Genomic DNA, 13,133 nt, shown 5'->3' with positions numbered 1-13,133 from the left:
TATGGGGCCACTTAATAAAAACCAAGAATATTTCAAGTCAGGAGAAATTATTTGGCTGAAGCAAATGTACAGTAATAGTGAGTGTGCTGCAAATTAATCGGGTTGAAGGGAAGAGACAAAATTGTTCTAATGGGTTTGTTACTGAGTTTTCAATACAGTGATTTTTAATTTAATTAAATATCTATCATTTAGCATACCTATCCTTGAGGTTCGCAGCATCACCATACCTGGATACCCTGGTTCTGTGGTAAGAGTTGTCTGTGCATGGCTTTAACTTTCTTTCTTTTTCCCCTACTGCCCTTGGCCATTGTGTTCTTAGTTGACAAATCATTACGCCTTGGGCCAGAAAAAGAAAACCAGAACTGAAAACCAGAGCCTGCTACTGGTGGCAGGTGGCCTTGAGACAGCTGGGCTTTAAGGCTGTGAGAGGACAGCCTGGACACCAGCTAGAGGAGCGAGCGGGTTCATTGCAGAGCCCCTGAGTGGAGGGGTTAGAAGGGCAAACAAAATAAACAACCCCTGAGGCGGAGGCACCTGAAGAAAAGCCCGGTGCAGACCCCTCCACCCCCATCCAAGAACCCGTGGACGAAAGCAGAGGAAAGCGGGGTGCGGTCGCCGCTGGTCACCATCAGCTCTCCCAACACAGTGACAGCGAGTTGATCTGCATTGTGGTGTCCATCCCTGCAGAGCTGCCCATGCCACGTTTACAAATACTCAGGTGGCCCAGAGGCCTCACCCAGGGATCAGGGCTTAGTGAGCAGGGACGCCATTATTGGCTGCAGCTTCTAGCATGATGTCATCATCACCCAATCTGAAGTCAGTGCCCCTCCCCAGGCTAGAGAATTAATTAGGAGTTAATTAACTCTTCCTGCAGTAGAGTGCCAATGCTTTGTAGGGGTTTGGGGGTTGGGGAGAAGAGGCTGCGCGCGCACGAGTGTTAAGGCATGGATGTATGTTTATTCAGGAGATTGTTGAAAGGATATTCCAGGATATTATTGACCGTGTTGTTCTACTTTTGTGTGTGTGTGTGTGTGTGTGTGTGTGTGTGTGTGTGTGTCTGTTTTTTGTTTTGTTTTGTTTTGGAGACAAGGCCTTGCTGTGTGTAGCCTAGAAGTCAAAATCTTTGCGACTCACCTTTCCAAGAGCTATTACTAGAGAGCACCTCTACACCTAGCCTACAATGAAATATGTTAAGCCCTTTTCTGTATTTAAACTCAAGTGTGAGGTGCCTTAACAGAATTTTGCTCTCATACTTCTGGCAGCCTCTTAACTTCACATATACTGTGAGAAATCCCTTTTGCATTTATTCTTTAGATTCCTAGTAGTTGATGCAAAGCGGGCATTCCATAGGTTCACATGCCACTTCCGGCATATAAACAGGTGCGGCCAGTGTTAGTTGCTGCAAAGAATTGAGCCACTTATGTGCTGATTTATTTTTTAAATGCCAGGCTGAGTGTTTTAAAGTAGGCTGACATGAACGCAGTTGTAGATATATTACACTGTAGGATGCCCGGCCAGCTATTCCTTTAGGATAGATTTCTAGAAGACAAGCAGGATAAATGTCTAGAAGACAAACTTGTCAAAGATGAAAATACATGTTGCCATGAGCTGGGAACCCAGCACTTGTCCACCCTCCTTGAATCTTTTCCCACCTAAGTGACTGGATTGGTTTCTCTTAGGCTGTCTTCGCCCTCCTGTGTCGTTCATTGTGTCACACTGTATGTATAGCATGTTCCATTTACAAGATTGCAGCCATCCTTGCTGTTAAGTCTGTGGCCTCTCAAAAACATTTTTTTCACTTTACATCCGGATCGAACCCTCTCTCTTCCCAGCCCCTCTTCCCACAGTCCCTCCCTCGACTTCTAAAATATCTTACATGATTATTAGTCAACCCAATTAGTCTCTTCCTACAACTTTAAGCTTTAATTAATTTTTGTTAAAGTAATTAAGGTTTAAGTTAAGAGTTTGTTAAGATTTCCTTATGAAAAATTTTAAATTAATAATGCTCACTTGGGCACAAAGTGAATGTTCAAGGGAGAAAACTGGGAAGTTCCTCTGGGTCCCGTGCCTCTATTCTAACAATAACAATCATTACCACTGGTTTATTGTGGATTTTTCCCAGAGGTATTGTGCTGGAAAGTTTTATGTCAACTTGGCACAAAGTAAGTCATTTTGGAAGAGGGAACCTTGATATTCCCAGCAGACTGGCGTGCGGCAAGCCTGCATGCAGTGCATTTTCTTGACTGATGATTGACGTGGGAGGGCCCACCTCCTGTGGGAAGTGGCACCCCTGGCCTGGCGTCCCAGGTGCTGTAAGAAAGCAGACTGAGGATAAGGGAGGCTCCCAGGAATCAATGCAGGTGACCTTAGAAATGCCTAACAGTTGGGATATGGGACTGAAGAGACCACCTCCAGGAGCCAGACAGGATTACCAGTGGAGGGATGGGGACACCTACAAAACTTTTAACCCAAAATTGATCCTGTCTAAAAGAAATGCAGGGACAAAGTTGGAGCAGAGACTGAAGGAACAGCTGATCAGTGACCGGCCCATTTTGAGACCCATCCCATGGGTAGGCACCAATCCCTCACACTATCAATAATGCTATGTTATGCTTGCAGACGGGAGCATAACACAGCAGCTCTCTGAGAGGCTTTTCCTAGCAGCTGACTGAGACAGATGCAGATACCCATGGACGGAGGTCAGGGACCCCTATGGAAGAGTTAGGGGAAGAATTGAAGGCCCTCAAGGAGATGGCAACCCTACAGGAAGATCAATAGCGTCAACTAACCTGGACTCCTGGGAGCTCCCAGAGACTGAGCCACAAATCTACAGGCTGGTCCAAGGTCTCCCATACATCCGTAGCAGAGGACTGCTATGTCTGATCTCAGTGGGAGAAGCTGTACCTAATCCTGCAGATTTGATGCTCCAAGGTGGAAGGATGGGGGGAGGTTGCCCTCTCAGAGGTAAGGAGGAGGGGGGAAGGAACTATGCCAGGCAGCGCCAGAAAGGGGAATGTTTGGTGGATGTAAATAAATAAATGAATAAATAGGAAGGAAAGAAAGCAGACTGAGCAATCCACGACAGCCAGCCCAGTCAGCAGTACCTGCTCATGGCCTCTGCCTCAGTTCCCATCTTCGTTTTCCTGTCCTGACTTCCTTTCAAGACAAACTGCAATGTGGTACCATGAGCAAAATAAGCCCTTCCCCCCTCAGGTCACTGTGCTTTATCACATCAATATAAACCCTAAGTAAGACAGATGCCCTGAAAAATAAGCACATCAGGTTTCGCAATCCATAAAATACCAAAGTCGATATTTTTGTTTTCCTTCACACACACACACACACACACACACACACACACACACACACACACACACACACAGACACACACACAGCAACTGGGTTGTTTATTTCAGGATTTACTTTAGACATGACTTTTACTATCCAAAAAGCAATTATTAAGACTAGAGAGACAGCTCGGTATATTATAATCCCAGTGTTTCCGAGGTAGATAAAAATCCCTGAGATTCCCTCACCAACCAGTGTAGCCTGCTTAGCCAGTTACTGATAAAAAGACAGACCCTGTCTCAAAGAAATAATGCCATGCAAGGTTGTCCTTTGACCTCCAAACACATGTACACTCACATGCACCCACACATACATGTGTGCCTGCCTCCCACCAAATGTGCCCCAGAGCCAGAAAGTGAGGAGTGGGGAGATTAGGAGGGAACCAGATTCTTAGTCACAGCTAGGAGTTCTGTTTCTGCACCAGTATGTCATTTCTCTGTGTGCCTCTGTCCTATCAGGACTAAGCTGGGTCTAGTGACATCTCATGCCAGCTTTCTCTTTGTTGACCCCTTACCTTCTGCTTGTGGTCAGGCCACCAAGAACCAGAATTGTGAAGGACTTTAATTTTCTATTTTGTAAACTCCATATCTCACCAAAACCACAGTGACAAATACATGTTACTTATAAATCAGAAAACAAAATTAACCATCTTTTATTTGTCTGGTTTTGAGACAGGGCTAGGTTCAGTATACAGGGTGGACAGACGAGCTAGGGAGACTGAGTGAAGAAGTCCTGTTTTGCTCAGGTTGGACCTGAACTCAGGGAAACTGACCTGCCTTTATCTCCTAAGCGCCTTACACCACCCTAAGATGTGGGAGGAATGAGTCAGTAAACCCTGACTGGAAGGGTCACAGTGACCCCTAAAGCCTGCCTAACACCCAGAGACAAATGGTGGCAGAGCCCGTAACCAGAGCGACCAACCAGATGGTGCCAACTACATGGAGCGAGTGGTCATGGGCCAGTGAGGCCCCAGGTGAGGGTATAAATGCTTGCCCAGTTCCTGCAGTAAAGGAGTCTGCTTCTGCTACCTGCCTGACTCCCGAAGTCTGTGTCAACCACTCCGAGGCTTCTTACCCTCGCCTCCCAGGGTCTTGGTTGGGGTCTCAAGATAATGAAGAATAATTTGTATTTTTATGAAAATGTGCAGAGCTGAATGGTTGTTTAAAGTGGGTACCATAGTGATCTTCCCCCCTTATTCAGAGTCTGTTCTATACTTGTCCATGACCATCAGCGCTTTGTCACGGAGAGTCCTATGATTTAGGGATCCTGACTAACCTGTGGGCTCCATTCCAAAAGCTGCCAGCTTTACGTGTTGTTTATCAGTGTCACCCTCATGTGCTTTGGGAAACAGGCGAGAAGACTGTTTACTTTGTTAGGGAAGGCATCCCAGAGGAGATGACAGTGTGCGCTGGGAAACGCATGAGATGCCGGAGCTAGCTTTAGAGGCAGAGGACGTTGACCTGGGCACAGGAAGGGTGGTGAGCTTGACTGTGGGCAGGAAACTGCGGCATCTTTGGAGAGCAGCGTTTCTCCAGGGTTCAGTACACAGGGTGGGCAGACCAGCCTGTGAGGCTGAGTGAAGAAGTCTTGTTTTTGTCAGCATTATTGAGAGCCCAAGGTGGACAGAAAGGTGGGGAAGGGTGGACCCCTCTCTCTCCATCTTCCGTCCATGGACATCGGAGCTTTTCCCCCTCAGACCTAGGATTTACAGCAACAACTCCCCAAAGTCTGCATACTGAATCCTAGTGGGGCTACCCTTCCCCCTTTCCTGGTTCTCAGGCTGTCCCGCAGATTAATCCACTAGCTTGCAGACTGCAGATCATGGGACTCCTCGGTTGTCAGAACCTTGTGATATATTTTTCAAAATTTATTCTTTCATAGGGTATATCCTGATCACACTTTTCCAGCCCCCTCCACTTCTCCCAGCCCCTCCCCCCACTTTTTCTGTCTCCCCCAGATCCACTCCTTTTACCTTTACCTGCAGAAAAGAGCAGGCATAACTGAAGATTCAGTGAGACTACACGCAAACCCTCATATCAAAGCTGGACGAGGCAGCCCAGTAGAAGGAAAAGGGTCCCAGGAGCAGGCAAAAGAGTCACACACCCCCACTCCCACAGTTAGGAGTCCCACAGAACTCCAAGCTAAACAACCATAACTAATATGCAGGCGGCCTAGTGAGGACCCACGCAGGCTCTAGTAGCTGCTGCTTCAGCCTCTGAACCTCTATGAGCCCTGGTTAATTGATTCTGAGTGCTGTGCTCTCTTGGTGTCCTTGGCCTTTTTGTCTCCTACAATCTTTCCTCCCCATCTCCCTCAGGATTCCGTGATCCCGGCCTTGTGTTTGGCTGCAGGTCTCTGCATCTACTCCTATCAGTTCCTGACTGAAGCCTCTTAGATGACAACCAAGTTAGGCATTGATCTCTTTTACAGCTGGCGTGGCCTGCCGTGATCTAATTTTTATGGTGAATTTTAATTTTATCCATGTCCACATCCATATCTATAACCATGTCCTTGTCTGTAACAGGTTCTGTTTCTCTGGAGAGCCCAGCTCACACAGTGTGATCCACAGCCCATCCCTACAGTGGAGCAAGGTGACCCAGGCAGTAGCTACGGGTAGAGGGGAGAACAGTCCTATGGATGGCCCTGGGATTTGAATTTTTTCCTGTAGTTGCTGGGGATTAAAGTTTTAAAGGAGAGTCAGCACGTGTTAGGGAATGTATTTCCCTCTTCTCTTTCCCCAGGCCTGACCTTAGTGAAGTCATTCTCTGTGTGAGGACAGGCTGTAATAACAGCTTACTCCACAGACATGATGCTCATTACCAGATGACCTGAAACTGGCTCTGTTCCCTGGAGTCTCTGCCCACAGTGTCCCTTGGAGGATGAGAGCATCTTTAGAGTCCCCAGTGCCTTAGCCATCCAGGATGAAGTCATACCCAATGTCACCTGCATCTTCCTGTCCCAGGGACAATGCTCCCTGTCTCTCTCTCTCTCCTCATATAAAGAGCATGCCCACAGGCTGGGGAAGGGCAGGGGGAGAGTACTGCCACAAGAGCAGTGTGCATAGCCAAGGTCAGAGAGCAGTGTGTGCAGCCAAGAGGAACTCTTATCTATGCTTAGTCTTTAGAGGAACTTTCTCAAGGAGAGCTTTGTTTGCTCAAGTGTCTATAAGCTGGAGCAGCAGAGATAAACTTTGAGTCTTGACCAGGATCCGGCTTGACTCCATTCCTTGTCTGTGTCTTTTCCATCCCCATTCTGCCATTTGTGTTCTAGGTTGACTTATACCTGCAGGCCAGGTCAAGTAGAGAGTAGGTTATTGATGTGCTCCGCTTTTCAGATCAGCCCTGGGAGGATTGGTGAAGCATCATAATGGTATCAGGTCCTTCTGCTTCAAGCTTCTCCACCGGACCCAAGCTTCTCCACCTAGATGCCATCCAAAAATGCAAGCAATGAAGCAAACCAAGAACAGTGAGGTTCAAATGTCTTCTGCATCCCTGGTTCCCTATCCACAGATTCAAGCGTCTATTTTTTTTTTTTTTACATTCTTTAGTTTGTAAGCCTTTGCCAGGCACTGAGGCACATGCAGGGAATATCAAGTTTCTATTAGAGGCATGGTGGCCTCTTGCTTCTGAAGACGTCACATCCTCATGCATCCTCAGTCAGAATAGGTAAAACACATTGTGAAAGCTTAGAGTCAACCTTCTGCTCTTGACCTGACGGTAGCTAAGGGAGTTAGGGAAGACAGGAGGGAGGGTGGACAGGGAAGAAGGAAGAGGAGTTCACACATCTCATCTATGTGACTTTAAAGGCTGGCATAGATGGTGGGCTATGTAAGCTGTGTACTCCTGAGTCCAGTGCAGTAAAGACCTGGACCCAGAAAGCTTTGATCCACAGCCCATCTCTACAGTGGAGCAAGGTGACCCAGGCCAGTTAGTTAATATCCTTGAGACTTTGTTTCCTTCTCTGTAGAAGAGCAATAGTTACTCTCCTACCACACGGGCTTGCTGTGAAAATGAAGGATGAGAATCTACAGCAAGATCAATGTGGAGAACACTGGCCTCATGGGGGGATGAGGATTCTGCTGTTGTCGGTCTTGCCGCAGGCTTGACAAAGGCAATCAGACCAAACCTTATGATTGACAAACTTCAGATGCCTTCCCAAAGCCTGAGACTTAAAGGCTGTTCTCTCAGTTACTTTTGCAATACTATACTCAAAATACATGATGGAAACTGTTGTTGTAAAAATATATAAAATAAAACGGTAATGTTGGTCTTTTACCCCGCTGGGTCTACACCTCGGTGTCCCAAGATATCTGCTAGATATCTTGGCGGAAACACAGCCCAGCTGCACACTTTCTTACACTCAAACCCTCACATAAAAGAACACACAACACAATAATCTTAGATCCAATTGGTAAAATATAATTGCCTACTTAAACACACAAAGCCCGGTACTATCCATCCCTTGAGAACATTAATAACAACCTGTAATACACAGAGCAGAATCTTAACATCACCTGCCATCTTGCCCTGCCACGGCTTCTCAGCTCCTCTCCTCCGCCCTGTCTCCTCCCCTCTCCCCTAGTCTCCTCCTCTTCCTTCAGACTTCTCTCCCGCCCATCCTTCCTTCTCCTCCAATGACAGGCCTCCTTCTGTCCTGTACCTGCCTCACCTGTGACATCATCCTACAGGAAACAATTAGATGGAGGAAAGATACATTTTGGCTCATTGTTTTAGAGTATTCGGTCCACCGTGGAGGGGGCATGCCAGTATTCATGGGGGTACTTGTGGCAGTGTCTGGGGAAATGGAGACTTGTAGTGGAGGCCTCTCACATCATCATGGGCTAGGAAGCAGACAGTATGAAAGGAACCAGATCGGATATTGGATGTCACCATCACAGGTCCTTCACTATTGGTGTATTTCTATCAGCTAGTGTATTAGTCAGGGTTCCCTAGAGAAACAGAATGTACAGAATGAATGCTCTCTCATATTCATTCATATATATAGTGGTGCCTAGCTGTGATGGCTATATGCCACACCCACTCCAGTGGAGTCTGTGTGATATGAAGCCCTTGTGCTTCATTTCTACCCAGAACAGAGGCCTGTGCCTGGAATGGCTTGGCCTCCTGGAGGTCCCTGGTGTCTCCCTACAAATAGATGATGACTGGGGTCTATGCTTGCGGTGGAGGTGCCTTCTGTGTTCTAGCCTTGGTGATCTTAGCAACTTTAAGCCTGTCAACAATATCTGATTTTAAGAATATAGCAGTGTGGGAAGATGGCCATGTACCTTTAGATGTCTCAGGAACTGAAAGTTCAGAGACAGAAACATCTCACACCACCATGATCCTGATAAACTCAATGGCTGTGATGAATTCAACTGCTGTATCCATTAGCTCCCAGTAAATAGGAGAGAAATTAATTGCAGTTACTAACAACGTGACTGTTCCAGAAAAGTCTTTCCCCCCTTTTGGGAAAGTTTTGTTTAGCATGATTCAAAATAGTAACGATTCTTTTACATAGATTATAGACAAGTTCCAACAAGTTGAATAAACTTTTCAAGAGTTAACTATGGTTACAAAAGTTTCCTTAGTATTCTGAGGGGCCATAAATAGAGAGTTTAAACTTCATTAAAACAAAGGTAAATGATGAATGCATACCTGGTGTCCACAAGTCCGGCAATATAACTGCAGTTTTCTAAACTATTGTTTGAGGCTGAAAATTGTTTCCTAGACTGTACATTCTGCTTTCCTCCTTGCAAGGGACATTGGTGGGGTGATGAATAAGAGCTGGATGACTGCCAGTTACGATGTACCTGTTCTAACTGCTTAAATCTATGCCAAGAAGTAAAGCTTTGTGCAGCAGCACACACCTCGAGTTTGTGTCTGTCTGTCACGCCGAATCCATTCTCGACCTGAAATCCAAGCCTTGGTCCCTCTGCTGACACACTCCCCTGGGTGGTCTGCAGCAGCCATATATCTCCTGTATGGGATTTATAGGAGTTCAGTCCAGCAACAATGGCTGGCTATGAATGGGAGTCTAAGAATCCAGTAGTTTCTCAGTTCGTAAGGCTTGTCTTCAGTGTGTGCTGGGATCCTAGAGAAGTAGGCTCTAATGCCAGGGAAGGGATATACTTGCTGGTAAGGCAACGGCAAGCAGACAAAGATCAAAATCTCCCTTCTTCCATGTCCTTAAGGGGTGGCCCAGATTAAAGATGTGTCTTCCCACCTTGAGATCTGATAAGAAGTATGTCTTCCCACTTCAAAGGTCTGTACTAGAAGTGGATTCACCCACCTCAAACCAAGCAGAAAACCTCTCACAGGTGTGCCCTCCAGTTCTGGATTGGAGCTCATTCCGGATGTGGTCAAGTTAACAGCCAAGAACAGCCATCACAGCTAGGCACCACTATCTGAAGGTTCTATGACCTCTTAAAATCTCACCACCAGCAGGCATGCCTGTGGGGGCATTTCAGACACAGACAGTAGCAGGGGCTGAGATTCCTTTCTTGCATTTCTCAGCTGACCCTCTCCCTTCTATGAGAGGTTGGAGATCAAAGGCGATGAGACCAGAAGGAAGGTTTCTCTGAGGTGAAACCTTCCCTCCCAAGGCCTTAAACCCCTACTTCTTGCTACCCTGAGAATGAATAAGCACAGTGACCAGTGATATGTCTCTCTGACACAATGAGGGGCCACCTAGAGTAGCTTCCATGTGACACTGTGGACTGGCCTGAAAAGTGTAGTATTTGAATGTCAACTTTTTTTTTTTTCAGAAGAGAGAGTATCCTCTAAGGAAGGATCAAACATGACCTGTGAAATACAACCTGGAATTGTCTTCCATTCTGCTCAAAAGATAGGAGTTCCAAGAGGAGAGGAAGTGCCATGAAGGAGCTGGCATATACCTCCAGCATGTGCCGGTGCTGCCAGAGGACTCTAGTCTTCAAACTGGATATACTCACCCCTCAGCTCCCACAGTGATGTAACTGAAAAAGAGAGATCCAGGAAATGGAGGAGAGAGTGGGGAGGGACGAAGACCTCCAAGTCAGCTTTAGATGACCAAGTGCATCTGGGCTGGAGACAGTGAAAGTGGACCTTCAAATCCAGATAGACTCTTGGGTGGACATACTGATTATTGAACTGTGGATGTTGAGATCACCTGTTATTTAAATACAGGCAAGGCCATGAGGTGAACTAGAGATAAGGCTATCTTATCCTCTAGGGATAAGGCCATCTTCTTACCAACACATCATCCTGTCAATACTAAGTTTTTTGTAGTTTCTCTAGGCTGGGGCAATTTCCTTTCTCTGGCCATTTGGTGAATCCATACACCTTCCTCCACCCAGAAGACAGTCAGGGGTCTCTTTTTGGCCTTCCCTTGGTTGAGGTATAATTGGCTAGTAGACCTGTGTAAACTTAAAGCACTCAGTGTGATGACTGAAAGCCTATAGCATCATCAAGCGACAACCGCAATCCAATTAATTAGCAAATCCGTCGCTTCGGGTACCATATTCATTTGTTGGTGTGACCCTTAAGATTAACGCTCCTCTTAGACACCACAGATACCCCTCTCTGTAATCACCTCACCCATCATTCTCTTCTCTACACTTTCTTCCCATTGACCCACAGAACCTCACCCTTGCCTTGAAACCCCCAGAGCCACAAGGTGTATTTCCTTTTGACCCAGGCTTCACTGTTCCCCTTGGATAGGGAAAGAAGAGTATGCATCTCATCCCAGGACAATATGATAGTACCTGCCAGCCACTGTTATTGCTTTGTGGCGACACTAGTCTTTTAATCATAGACATAGATGTACACAACAACAGAGACATAAATATAGGTATGGTGTACAACCACATAGCATTCGGTTATTTCAAACTCGTAGAGCTTATCAATAATGAAATCTATTCATGAATTTGGAAAGTTTTGACACTATGTCAACACACATACTCCCTACTACAATCAATATTTGCCCCACTTTTTTTTTTAAAGATTTATTTATTTATTATATATAAGTACACTGTAGCTGTCTTCAGCTACACCAGAAGAGGGCATCGGATCTCTTTATAGATGGTTGTGAGCCACCATGTGGTTGCTGGGAATTGAACTCAGGACCTCTGGAAGAGCAGTCGGGGCTCTTAACCGCTGAGCCATCTCTCCAGCCCTTTGCCCCACTTTTTATCACCTTTAATGTACCCCCCATAATGTCCCCCTTTCTCTTTCTGTCTGTCTCTCCTGCCCCTCTCAGGCCACCATTGAACCCTTGCCCACATCTGGTGACCCCTGATGGCCTTCTCACTACTACTGATGGAATTAAATCTCCTAGACCAGTGGTTCTCACCCTCCCTAACTCTTGACACCCTTTAATATTGTTCCTCATGTTGTGGTGACTATCAACCATAAAAATATTTTTCCTGTTGCTTCATAACTGTAATTTGCTACTGTTATGAATTATAAATATCTGTGTTCTTTGATGCTGTCAAAGGAGTCACGACCACAGGTCAAGAACGTCTGTCCTAGACACTCACAGAAATGGGATCATACTCTGCAATTCTGTTTGCTAATTAAAATCAGTCTGAGCACGCTGATGTGTGACCTTGACCTTGCTGATCATAGTCCCATTGGCTCATAGACTATGTGTCTCCTCTCTGATGCATCTGGCTCTCTGTTAACTCCTTATTTATTGTGATAGCACATGGAAATGCCACCGACTTTCTGCATGTGGATATTTCTAATGTCCTTTGGGTTTTCATAAGTACATGCGTTTTTAAGATGATCGTGCTCGGGGTTGGTATCGTTGTTCTAAATTGGTTTTTCGCCCTTTGAACAGAGTGGGACAGACCCTAATCTGCAGAGGAAGACAGAGGAGGTTGAAGTGATTCTTCAGCAACCACTACGAAGGGTTGTATGTGTTTCTCCTGTATTTTCCTTTTGTCTGTAAGCTTTTAGTCTAGCAGGGGCTTTCAACCTTTTGACATTGCAATGTAATGTTGTCATATATGAACATACTGGGTCACATTCCTAGCTGGCTTGGGATGCACACAGTTCATGGCCCTGGACTGTATGTGCCTGTCAGGGAGGAGTTCAAGTCTCTCTGAGATTCTGATCAAGTCAGGGAAGGAATGCATCAAAAATGACTCCAGCTCATAAGTTCTAGTATGTTCCCTTCAAAGGGAAGCATACAGCACATAGAAATGGATGGCTGAGGAGAGTGGGTTCATGGCACCCTCCCAACTCAACCATATGTATGTGCCAACTGTGGCATTTTTCATGGTGTTATCCCCTGGGAACTCTGCCCTGGGCCAGAAGTAGCTCTTCCTTTAGGCAGTAGACTCACTAAAAGACACTGTTCTTGTTCCACCTGTCTTGCTTTGTTTGGCCCAGCTAAATTTAAGTGCTGTGCCACCAGCAATGGCCTTCTGTTCAGTGACATTTTGTTAATGAGCACCGTACTGTTTTATCATAAGTTGCTAACCTTGATGGAATATGTACACGGGAATTCAGTAGCTCCTGATCACTCCTGTCCCCAGCACTTCCCTGCGGAGTTATACATTCTGTGGCCAAAACATACACTTGTCCTAAAGTGACCTGGACAGGTTCTCTTGCCTGGAAAACTTGAAATTTGGATAGAGAGGGCTGTGGTTCTGTCACCAAGAAACATGGGATGGGTGTACTGGAAGGCCGAGCTGGAGCCAGTGCAGAGTGGCTGCGTGCCATGAAGATAGAAGGATGTGGCCTTTTAAATGCAGCTACAGAACAGGGGTGAATGCAAAGTGGGGGGAGGTTACACAAGCAAGA

Source organism: Rattus rattus, chromosome 12, assembly GCF_011064425.1.
Source record: "Rattus rattus isolate New Zealand chromosome 12, Rrattus_CSIRO_v1, whole genome shotgun sequence".
Lineage (NCBI taxonomy): Eukaryota > Metazoa > Chordata > Mammalia > Rodentia > Muridae > Rattus > Rattus rattus.
This window is presented reverse-complemented; position numbering follows the sequence as displayed.